We start from the raw sequence: 11,082 nt of genomic DNA on the forward strand, positions 1-11,082 counted from the left end.
ACTGAGCCACCCAGGCGCCCCTGCTTCTAATGTTTTAAGAAATCATGTTTGCTATAGGGGCGCCTGGGTGGCTCAGTCGGTTAAGCATCTGCCTTGGGCTCAGGTCATGATCCCAGGGTCCTGGGATGGAGCCCTGCATTGGGCTCCCTGCTCAGCTGGGAGCCTGCTTCTCCCTCTGCCTGTCGCTCCCCCTTCTTGTGCTCTGTCTCTCTCTTTCTCTGCGTCAAATAAATAAATAAAATCTTAAAAAAAAAAAAAAAGAAATCATGTTTGCTGTAGTTTTTTTTTTTTTTTGGTGGATATATTTTATCAGATTAATTATGCTTGGCTAGAAGTTTTTTTTTTTTTTTAAAGATTTTATTTATTTATTTGACAGAGAGAGACACAGCGAGAGAGGGAACACAAGCAGGGGGAGTGGGAGAGAGAGAGAAGCAGGCTTCCCGCGGAGCAGGGAGCCCGATGCGGGGCTCGATCCCAGGACCCTGGGATCATGACCTGAGCCGAAGGCAGACGCTTAACGACTGAGCCACCCAGGCGCCCCTGGCTAGAAGTTTTTATAATTAATGTGTATTGAATTTAATCAAATACATTCTCTGTTTATTAAAATGATTAGTTTCTTTTGATTAGGGAATGTTATTTATAGATTTTATAAATGTTAACTACCCTTACATTTCTGGGATAAATTCAACTAGTTTATAGTATTGTGTGGAAAAGAGTTAACATAGCTGGCCTGACTGTTATCCTTTGAAAGGCCTGGTTACCAGGTTATTTCTTGGCTAGCATCTGGGAACCAGGAATTTTGGGAAGGTTCTAACACCCTAACTGATAAGAATGGCTCACTCTGCCTAAACTGTTTGTATAAACAGTGTGATTTATGCTAAACACTTGCTTTCCTTCAGAGGGTCTGGAATTTTGTACTGCTAGGCAGAGGGTACGTATGTGACCAACCCCAAATAAAAACCTTGGGAACCACGTCTCTAACGAGCTTCCTTGGTAGAGAACATTTCACACATGTTGTCACAACTTGTTGTTAGGGGAATTAAGTGTGTCCTGATGATTCCACTCAGTGACTCTTAGAAACTTGTGCCTTCTTTCCTCTGGACTTTGCTCATGTGCCTTTCTCCTTTGCCTATTTTGCTTTGTACCCTTTCACGGTAGTAAATCATAGCCACGAGTGTGACTATATGCTGAATCCTGTGAGTCCTCCTTATGAACCAGTGAACCTGGGTGTTATCTTGGGAACCCGCTCCTGGCACAATTACAATTTTTATTATTTGTTATTATTATTTTTTATTTTTAAATAGGCTCCACACCCAGCAGAGCTTGAACTCACAACCCTGAGATCAAGACATGAGCTGAGATCAAGAGTAGGACCCTGAACTGACTGAGCCACCCAGACACCCCTAGTTTTTTTTAATAGATAATTTTTTAGAATAGTTTTAGGTTCATATTATAGTTTTTATATATTTCTGGATTTGCTTTGCATATTTAAATTTTATTTTAAAATTTTTAAAAGATTTTTTTTTACACTCAGCATGGGGCTTGAACCTACAACCACAACATCAAGAGTCATATTTTTCTACTGACTGAGCCAGTCAGGCATGCCTTGGTTGGCATATTTTTAATGTTTTTATAGCTTTATTGAGGTATAAATGATGTACAATAAATTGCATACTAAAGCGTTCACTTTTATTAATTTTGACATATGTATATATCCATGAAACTATCACCACAGTCAAGGTATTAAAGATACCTATAATCCCAAATAGTTTCCTTATGCCCCTTGGTTATCCATTTCTTTGTCCCAACAGCCCCCCACCCCAGGCAACCACTGATCTGTCACTATAGTTTGCATTTTTGCATTTTCCAGTATTTTACATGAATAGAACTCTTTGTCTGACTTTTTTCACTTAGCCTACTTATTTTGACATTTATCCATATTGTTGCATGTATAAATGTTCCTTTTTATTGCCAAGTAGTATTCTATTGTTTGAATTTCTTATGAATTATTATTATTATTTTTAAAGATTATTTGACAGAGAGAGAGAAAGTACAAGCAGGGGGAGTGACAGGCAGAGGGAGAGGGAGAAGCAGACACCCCGCTGAGCAGGAAGCCCAATGTGGGACTCGATCCCAGGACCCTGGGGTCATGACCCGAGGTGAAGGCAGATGCTTAACTGACTGAGCCACCAGTCATCCCTGAACTTCTCATGAATTATATTATAATTTGTTTATCCATCACCTGTTGATAGACACTTGGATTATTTCCAATTATTGGCTATTACAAATAAAACTGCTATACATATTCATGTACAAATCTTTGTATGGGCACATGCCTTCATTTCTCTTTGGTAAATCTAAGAGTAGGATGGCCAGCTAGGTTGTATGGTTGGTATATATTTAATTTTTTAAGAATCTGCTGAACTATTTTCAAAAGTGATTGCAACATTTGGCATTCCTACCAGCTATGTACTAGAGTTTCAACTGCTGCACATCTTCAACATTTGATATAGTCAGTCTTTTTAATTGTAGCCATTTTTTTTTAAGATTTTATGTTTAAGTAAAATCTACATCCAATGGGGAGCCCAAACTCGCAACCCTGAGATTAAGAGTTGAACGCTCTACTGGAGCCCCTAACTGTGGCCATTCTATTGGGTAGATAGAGATTTCTCATTATGGCTTCAATTTGCATTTCCCTAATAACTAATTGATATTGGTCATCTTTTTTTATGCTTATTTGCCATCTTTGGTGAACGGTCTGTTCATATTGATTAATTCGTTGGTTGATTTTATTTTTAAGTAATCTCCACCCAATGTGGGGCTCGAACTCATGACCCTGAGATAAAGAGTCCCTGACCTTGGAGATTCTAGTAAATTTATCCTGGATTCTGCTTTAGGCAGTTGGAAGTCTTTCACCTGCACAGTGAATTCTTGGCAATACTGTCCCTAGTTTGTTTCTACTTCTTGGTTTGTCTTGTTGATTTTACCTATGCAGTTTTACACACACACACACACACACACACACACATACCCTTTACTCAGACTAAGCATTTTATGAATTTAGTAACTTTACTAAGGTCTAGGGTAGGATATTTGTGTAGTCTGGCCTCCACCTGCTTCCCTCCATGGCTTCTTTGTTAAAAGGAAACAAAGTCCAGAGCTTCCTTTTTTTCTTCCTCTCAGGTCCGCACCCAATCTCATAATATTGCATAATAAAAGTCTTACATGAAAAATCCACAGCCAATGTCATACTCAATGGTGAAAAACTGAGAGCTTCTCCCCTAAGGTCAGGAACAAGACAAGGATGCCCACTCTCACCACTTGTATTCAACATAGTCCTAGAACGCTTAGCCACAACGACCAGACAGCATAAAGAAATAAAAGGCATCCAAATTGGTAATGAAGAAGTAAAACTCTTACTGTATGCAGATGACATGATATTACATATAGAAAACCCTAAAGACTCCACCAAAGAACTACTAGAACTGACAAATGAATTCAGTGAAATTGCAGGATACAAAATCAGTATAAAGAAATCTGTTGCGTTCCTATACATTAGTAATGAAGCAGCAGAAAGTGAAATGAAGAAAACAATCCCATTACAATTGCACCAGAAAATATCAAGGAATAAACTTAACCAAAGAGGTGAAAGACCTGTACTCTGAAAACTATAAAACACCAATGAAAGAAATTCAAGATGATGCAAAGAAATGGAAAGACATTCCATGCTCATGAGTTAGAAGAACAGATATTATTAAAATGTCTGCTGCCCAAAAGAATGTATACATTTAATGCAATCCCTATCAAAATACCAACAGCATTTTCCACAGAACAAACAATCCTAAAATTTTGTATGGAACCACAAAAGACCTTGAATAGCCAAAGCAATCCTGAAAAAGAAAAAACAAAACTGGAATCATCAGAATTCTAGATTTCAAGTTATATTACAAAGCGGTAGTAATTAAAACAGTATGGTGCTGGCATAAAAATAGACATGTAGATCAATAGAACAGAATAGAAAGTCCAGAAATAAACCACAATTATATGGTCAATTAATCTTTGGCTAAGGAGGAATGAACATGCAATGGAAAAAGACAGTCTTTTCAACAAATGGTGTCAGGAAAACTGGACAGCAACACACAGAAGAATGAAACTGGACGACTTTCTTTTACCCTACACAAAAATTCAACTACATGTGAGACCTGAAACCATAAAAATCCTTGAAGAGGGCACAGGCAGTAATTTCTCTGACATTGGCCGCAGCAGCAACATTTTTCTGGATGTGTCTCCTGAGGCAAAGGAAATAAAAGCAAAAATAAACTATTGGGACTACATCGAAATAAAAAGTTTCTGCACAGCAAGAGAAAACAATCAAGAAAACTAAAGGCAGTTTACTGAATGGGAGAAGATATTTGCAAATGACATCTCTGATAAAGGGTTAGTATCCAAAGTTTATAAAGAACTGATACAACCTAATACCCCAGAAATAAATAATCCAATTAAAAATGGGCAGAAGACATGAACAGACATTTTTCTAAAGAAGACATACACATTGTCAACAGACACATGAAAAGATGCACATCATTCATCATCAGGGAAACACAAATAAAAACTACAATGAGGTATCACCTCATACCTGTCAGAATGGCTAAAATCAACAACACAAGAAACAACAAGTGTTGGCAAGGATGTAGAAAAACAGGAACCTTCATGCACTGTTGGTGGGAATGCAAACTGGTGCAGCCACTGTGGAAAACAGTATGAAGTTACCTCAGAAAGTTAAAAATGGAACTACCCAGTGATCCAGCAAGCACACTACTGGGTTTTTACCACCAAAATACAAAAACACTAATTGAACACACGCACCCCTATGTTTATGGCCACATTATTTACAGTCATCAAACTATGGAAGCAGGCCAAGTGTCCATCAGTAGATGAATGGGTAAAGAAGAGGTGGTATATTTAGATAACGGAATATTATTCAGCCATAAAAAAGTGAAATCTTACTAATTGCAACAACATAGATAGAGCTAGAGAGCATAATGCTAAGTGAAATAAGTCAGAGAAAGACAAATACCATATGATCTCACTCATGTGGAATTTAAGAAGCAAAACAGATGAGCAAAGGAGAAAAAAGAGAGACAAACTGAGAAACAGACTCTTAACTATAGAGAACAAATTGATGGTTACCAGAGGGGAGGTAGATGGGTGGATGATAGCAATAGGGGATGGGGATGGATTAAAGAGCATACTTATCATGATAAAAAAAAAAAACACATGTCCAGGAAAAAGCAAGCCCAAGAGCATTCAAACATTCATCCTAATACAGACACCTGCTACTATCTTTCCTCTGCTTTTGGTCAGGTGGGGTGTGTTTCTTCTACTTCTAGAGCTGGAACAACGCTAGCCCCAAACACACTCCAGGTATGGAAATTTGGCTTATCAGTGCCAAACATGGCCTGGTCGTTTTTTGTTTTTTGTTTTTTTTCCTCTTTTTTTTTTTTTTTTTTTTAAAGATTTTATTTATTTATTTGCGAGAGAGACAATGAGAGACAGAGAGCATGAGAGGGAGGAGGGTCAGAGGGAGAAGCAGACTCCCCGCCGAGCAGGGAGCCCGATGTGGGACTCGATCCCGGGACTCCAGGATCATGACCTGAGCCGAAGGCAGTCGCTTAACCAACTGAGCCACCCAGGTGCCCCTGTTTTTTTTCCTCTTGATCCCATTTCTTAGCCAGGGCTAAGGGTTTGCTGTATTACAAGACTTTGAGAGGGGTTGTGAAATGTGAGGATGTGCAGTGTGGATTTGCTTACAGCAAGATTGTGGAGAGCATTGATGGATACTTACAGATGATGCATCTGCACAGGGGATGGAAATGTTTTGAGCTAAGGGGAAGAAAAATTGCAATGGCCTTACCACAGATCCAAGGACTGAGGAGGACAGTTTCAAGGCTGGGATGCTTGGGCTCTAGGAATCATGGTTTGTTCAGAATCCTGTCTAGCAAGCAAACATTTTTTCTATAGTACAGCCTTTGGGCTTATGGCTGGAAAAATTTTCTACCCTTTTTTTCCTCTTTTATACTTGTTTTATCTGTTTTTCATATATTTCATTGGTCTACCTGGAATTTATTTTGGCTTGAAATTGTATTAAATGTATACATATAAAGTAATACATGTACACACGATATTAAGTATATACATTAAACGTATACAGTGTCAGGTCACTGACATTTCATGTTTCCAATTTACCAAGCCTTCTCATTATTAAGATCCTCTTACATTTTATGAATGTAAATTCATAAAAGCCCCACACATTTTCAAAGTTTATCCCTAGATATTTTTGTTTTGTTTTGTTTGCTATTGCAAATGGGATCTTTTGTCCATTATGTTTTCTAACAGGTTGTAGTTGGAGGAAAGCCATTGATTGTTGCAGGCAATTGCTTGCTGGATTCTGTAACCCACCACCTTGCTGAGCTTTGAGTTCTAATAGTTTCTCAGGTGATTCTCTTGGGTTTTCTGCGTCTCATCTGCAGGCAGTACTTCTCCACTGGTGTCTGGGATATTGCACAGCCTCGCTCCTCCACGAACACATTCTTCTTTGCTACCTTTTTTCTTCTTCCGTTCCTCAAGGCCTTTGCGTTCTCCAGGTTTCAGTCCTTCAACTATTCAAAGCATAGTCTCTTCCTCGGAGAATTCATCCACATTTTAAATAGTTTCAGCCTCAATGCCAGTGGCTCCCCAGTCTGTTTTGAGCCTTGACTCTCATTCTGAATGTGCAACAGCATAGTGGATTTTTTGAGGACCTCACAAAACCTGCCTCTCTAAAGCTGCACAAACCGGCTGCCCTAGGATTCCTCTATGCTGGTTGTGGTACCCGCCTCCTAGCTGTGTAGGTTTAGACGTTAAACACCTTCATGGTGATTCCTTTTTCTTTGTTTCACACTTCCCCTTAGTTAACAGATCTTTCTCAATTTTATTTTACTTATTTGAGAGCAAGAATGAGAGAGAGAGAGAAAGAGAGAGAGATGGTGCAGAGCACAGAGTGGGAGGGGCAGAAGGAGAGGGAGAAGCAGGCCTCCCGCTGAGCAGGGAGCCCGATGCGGGGCTCGATCCCAGGACCCTGGGATCATGACCTGAGCCGAAGGCAGACGCTCAACGACTGAGCCACCCAGGCGCCCCAACAAGTCTTTTTTTCGTCTCACTCTCAAATGGCCCATATTCATCTATCTTTTCCTTCTAGTCACACTGAGTGCAGGTCATTTGCATTCTTTGTGGACCATTACAACTGCCTGCCAACTGGTTTTCTTTCTTCCAATCTTCCTTTCTTGCATTGCTTTGTCTACTCACCGGTAACTGAGCTCCTTCTACGTGCAGGGACTGTGCCGGGTGCTAGGAATTTGCAGGTCAGTGACGGGCCTGCTGTCAACGAGTTGAGTGAGACGAGATGAGTCGGGGAAGCAGGTAACCAGCAATCACGGTATTGTGTGATGGGTGTCATGGCAGCAGTGTAACAGCAGGCGCCACCAGAGTATAGAAGAGGAAAGACTAGGGACCGTGCCGCCCAGGAGCTGAGTCCTAGGGCATTAGTATCCACTGGCCAGGAATGCAGCCCTTCGAGGTTGTTAACTCTCTGTTTGACCAAACTCTTCTTTGGGAAATTCTTTGGTCTGAATGCAAGTTTTCCATATATCTTTTGCTTTCTTTCTTTCTTTCTTTCTTTTTTTATAGTAGACTTTAACATTCTTAAAATGCTATTTTCAGGTTTCAATCACCGTAATCCAAGTAGAGGACCAAATTTCAAGCTACCAAATGACTATGTTTACTAAGAAACTATACGTCAGGTACGAATTTGCTAATTACCCCCAATACTATGCTATCTAGAGTGTTATAATGGCATTTTGGATATCAACAAGGTTCTCACGGATTTGATGCTGTCCTAGCCCATCCACAGACCTATAATCTGACCAAGTCAGGTTTATTAACCCATTGCAATGGGGGAGGCTACACACCAGAGGACCAAACAAAAGATAAGACTTAATATAAGATTTGGGGGAAGGGAGGAAATAAAATTTATTTATTTATTTGTTTATTTATTTGACAGAGAGAGACACAGCCAGAGAGGGAACACAAGCAGGGGGAGTGGGAGAGGGAGAAGCAGGCTTCCCACGGAGCGGGGAGCCCGATGCGGGGCTCGATCCCAGGGCCCTGGGATCATGACCTGAACCGAAGGCAGACGCTTAATGACTGAGCCACCCAGGCGCCCCGGAAATAAAATTTAAATAAAGCAGTATTTTGATAGGCTAGAAGCAAAACAGACTCATGTAAAGGGATCAATGTTAGTTCTAAACTGCTGTGTTGTTTTCTTGGAAACCATAGAGTTTAGATGTGGAATGTTGCATCCACAACCCCTTTTCTGAAGCTTTGCACCTAGGTTGTAAATCAAGACTGTTTCTCTGTGTCTGGGAATGGATGTTTCCTTTTTACTGATAAAATTTTAAATAGCAAAAATTTTTTTTAAAGATTTTATTTATGTATTTATTAGACCGTGTGAACGAGCGCGAGAGAGAACACAAGTGGGGGGAGGGGCAGAGGGAGAAGCAGACTCCCTGCTGAGCAGGGAGCCCAACGTGGGGTTCGATCCCTGGACTCCGGGATCATGACTTGAGCCAAAAGGCAGACGCATAACCAACTGAGCCACCCAGGCGCCCCAAAGAGCAAAATTTCTGATAATCTATGATTCTGATAATCTATCTAATCTCTAAAGAGAACAAAAGCTTTCAGTGAGGTGGAAAGCAGTAGTCACCCAAAGAAGGGGTTTTGATACTTTAAGAGCTATAATGTGTCCTTGGGAGAGATACTTTTCTCTTATTTTCTGGCTGCCTTCATCTGTAACTGTTACCCTAGCCTGGGCAATGGCAAGGCAGATTTTTAATTTTCACAGTCCTACCAAACTTGGGCTTTTTTTTTTTTTTTTAATTTATTTGAGAGAGAGAGAATGAGAGACAGAGAGCATGAGAGGGAGGAGGGTCAGAGGGAGAAGCAGACTCCCTGCTGAGCAGGGAGCCCGATGTGGGACTTGATCCCGGGACTCCAGGAGCCGAAGGCAGTTGCTTAACCAACTGAGCCACCCAGGCGCCCCATACCAAACTTGGGCTTTTTCAGTGCTCACATTACAATAAAACAGGATCTGTAGACAAAAGGCAGAGGGGTCCGATGAAGGCAGGCTCTCCTCAGTGAGGCCTGTGCCTGCACTATTCCTGGCATCAGCTGCTTACCTCTGCACTCGTAAGGAGGTGTGTGTCCTCACCTGTTCTGTGTTTGGGCTGTGAGCTTCTCGAGAACTGAGCCTTTCAACGATTACCTTGGGACGGCTAGTTCCTGGCACATGACGTTGAGTGAATTCACACATGAATCATCAGGATGGCTCACCTCCCAAGTTTTCACCAATCTGTCACTCTTTCAACATATGCAAGGTGGAGGTAGCAAGGGCTACCTCTCTTCTGAGCAGTGTGTCTCCAGAATCCCAAGGACTGTAAGAGTGCTTTTGACTCCCCCTGTTGCTTAATCAGTGAAGGAGGAGGATAGGTGAGTCATTTGCCTATGTGTCAAAAGCAGCTAACCCAGAGTCTTCATGCAGAGCCTTAAGTCATATTCTGAGCTTCTTGCAGAATCTCTGGCCCGGGCCTTTAAAAACACCTCCTGTCCTTTAGCTGTGGAGGAGGGGCACCAGCGCTGGCTCCCGGCTTGAGCTGCCCTGGGGAAGTGTGACCCTGCTCTCTCCTGGAACATCCTTAAATAAAATGCAGATAGGTAAGCAACAGTCATGGATTTGTCAACCCACTGAGTTTAAAAGAAGTAGTATCATATTTAGATGAACTCTTAGCCTCTTAAACCACCTTCACTGGGTGTGTAATCTGTCTGTATTGTTGTAGGAGCAGTCAGCATGAGTCACTTAAAAAAAAAAAATTTTTTTTTTTTTTTTCCAGTAATCTCTATACACCCAGTGTGGGGCTCAAACTCACATGCTCTTCCCACTGAGCCAGCCAGGCACTCCTAACATGAGTCACAGGCCCTCAAACCGAATCACTTCTTCTTCGGTTTTTATTATATTTATTTATTTATTTTTAAAGAATTTATTTATTTATTTGACAGAGAGAGAGACAGCGAGAGAGGGAACACAAGCAGGCGGAGTGGGAGAGGGAGAAGCAGGCCTCCCGCTGAGCAGGGAGCCCAATGCGGGGCTCGATCCCAGGACACTGGGATCATGACCTGAGCTGAAGGCAGACGCTTAACGACTGAGCCACCCAGGCGCCCCTATATTTTTATTTTTAAAGATTTATTTATTAGAGAGAGAGAGAGAGAGTACAAGCAGGGGTAGTGGCAGGCAGAGGGAGAGGGAGAAGCAGGCTCCCTGTTGAGCAGGGAGCCCGATGCGGGGCTTGATCTCAGGACCCTGGGATAGTGACCCAAGCTGAAAGCAGACACTTAACTACCTGAGCCACCCAGATGCCCCATTCTTAGGTTTTTAAATTGCCAGGTGGGGTGTGCTTAACCCAGGGCTCCTATGCATATGCAGAAATGCCAGCTTTCGTGGGGCCCTAGGTACTAGGACCAGAGGGATCTTTCTCTTTTTACTGTAGTAAGATGCTTTATGAAGTAACTTCAGCTTTCAAGTTTCAGCTTTTGGTTCAGAATGATTTTATCAAATCAGATATCGTGGTCCCTGCTTATTAACCATGTGCTTCTGTAGCATGACCATAATACACCCATTGCCAAGGCAGGTTTCTGCTATATAATAACATGATAAATAATTCATAGGGAGGATCATAGTCTGTCAAAATATACTTTGTGCCTTTGTTAGCTTTTACCTGGAGATCTCAAGAGAGATTTATTGTACAGATGATCTAGACTTGCATGAAAAGTGTCCTTTGCCAATGTGTCTTGAATAAAAGAATGATCTCCGTCTTAAATGCCTAAAATTTTGCCCTTTATCATTGCAACTCTTGGAATTTAAAAAAAATTTGGGAATTCTTAAATTTTAGTTTTTATCGTTAATATATAAACTGTTTTAAGAATAATACTAAT

The sequence above is a fragment of the Mirounga leonina genome, unplaced genomic scaffold (assembly GCF_011800145.1).
Source record: "Mirounga leonina isolate KUSES-001 unplaced genomic scaffold, KU_Mleo_1.0 Mir_83, whole genome shotgun sequence".
Lineage (NCBI taxonomy): Eukaryota > Metazoa > Chordata > Mammalia > Carnivora > Phocidae > Mirounga > Mirounga leonina.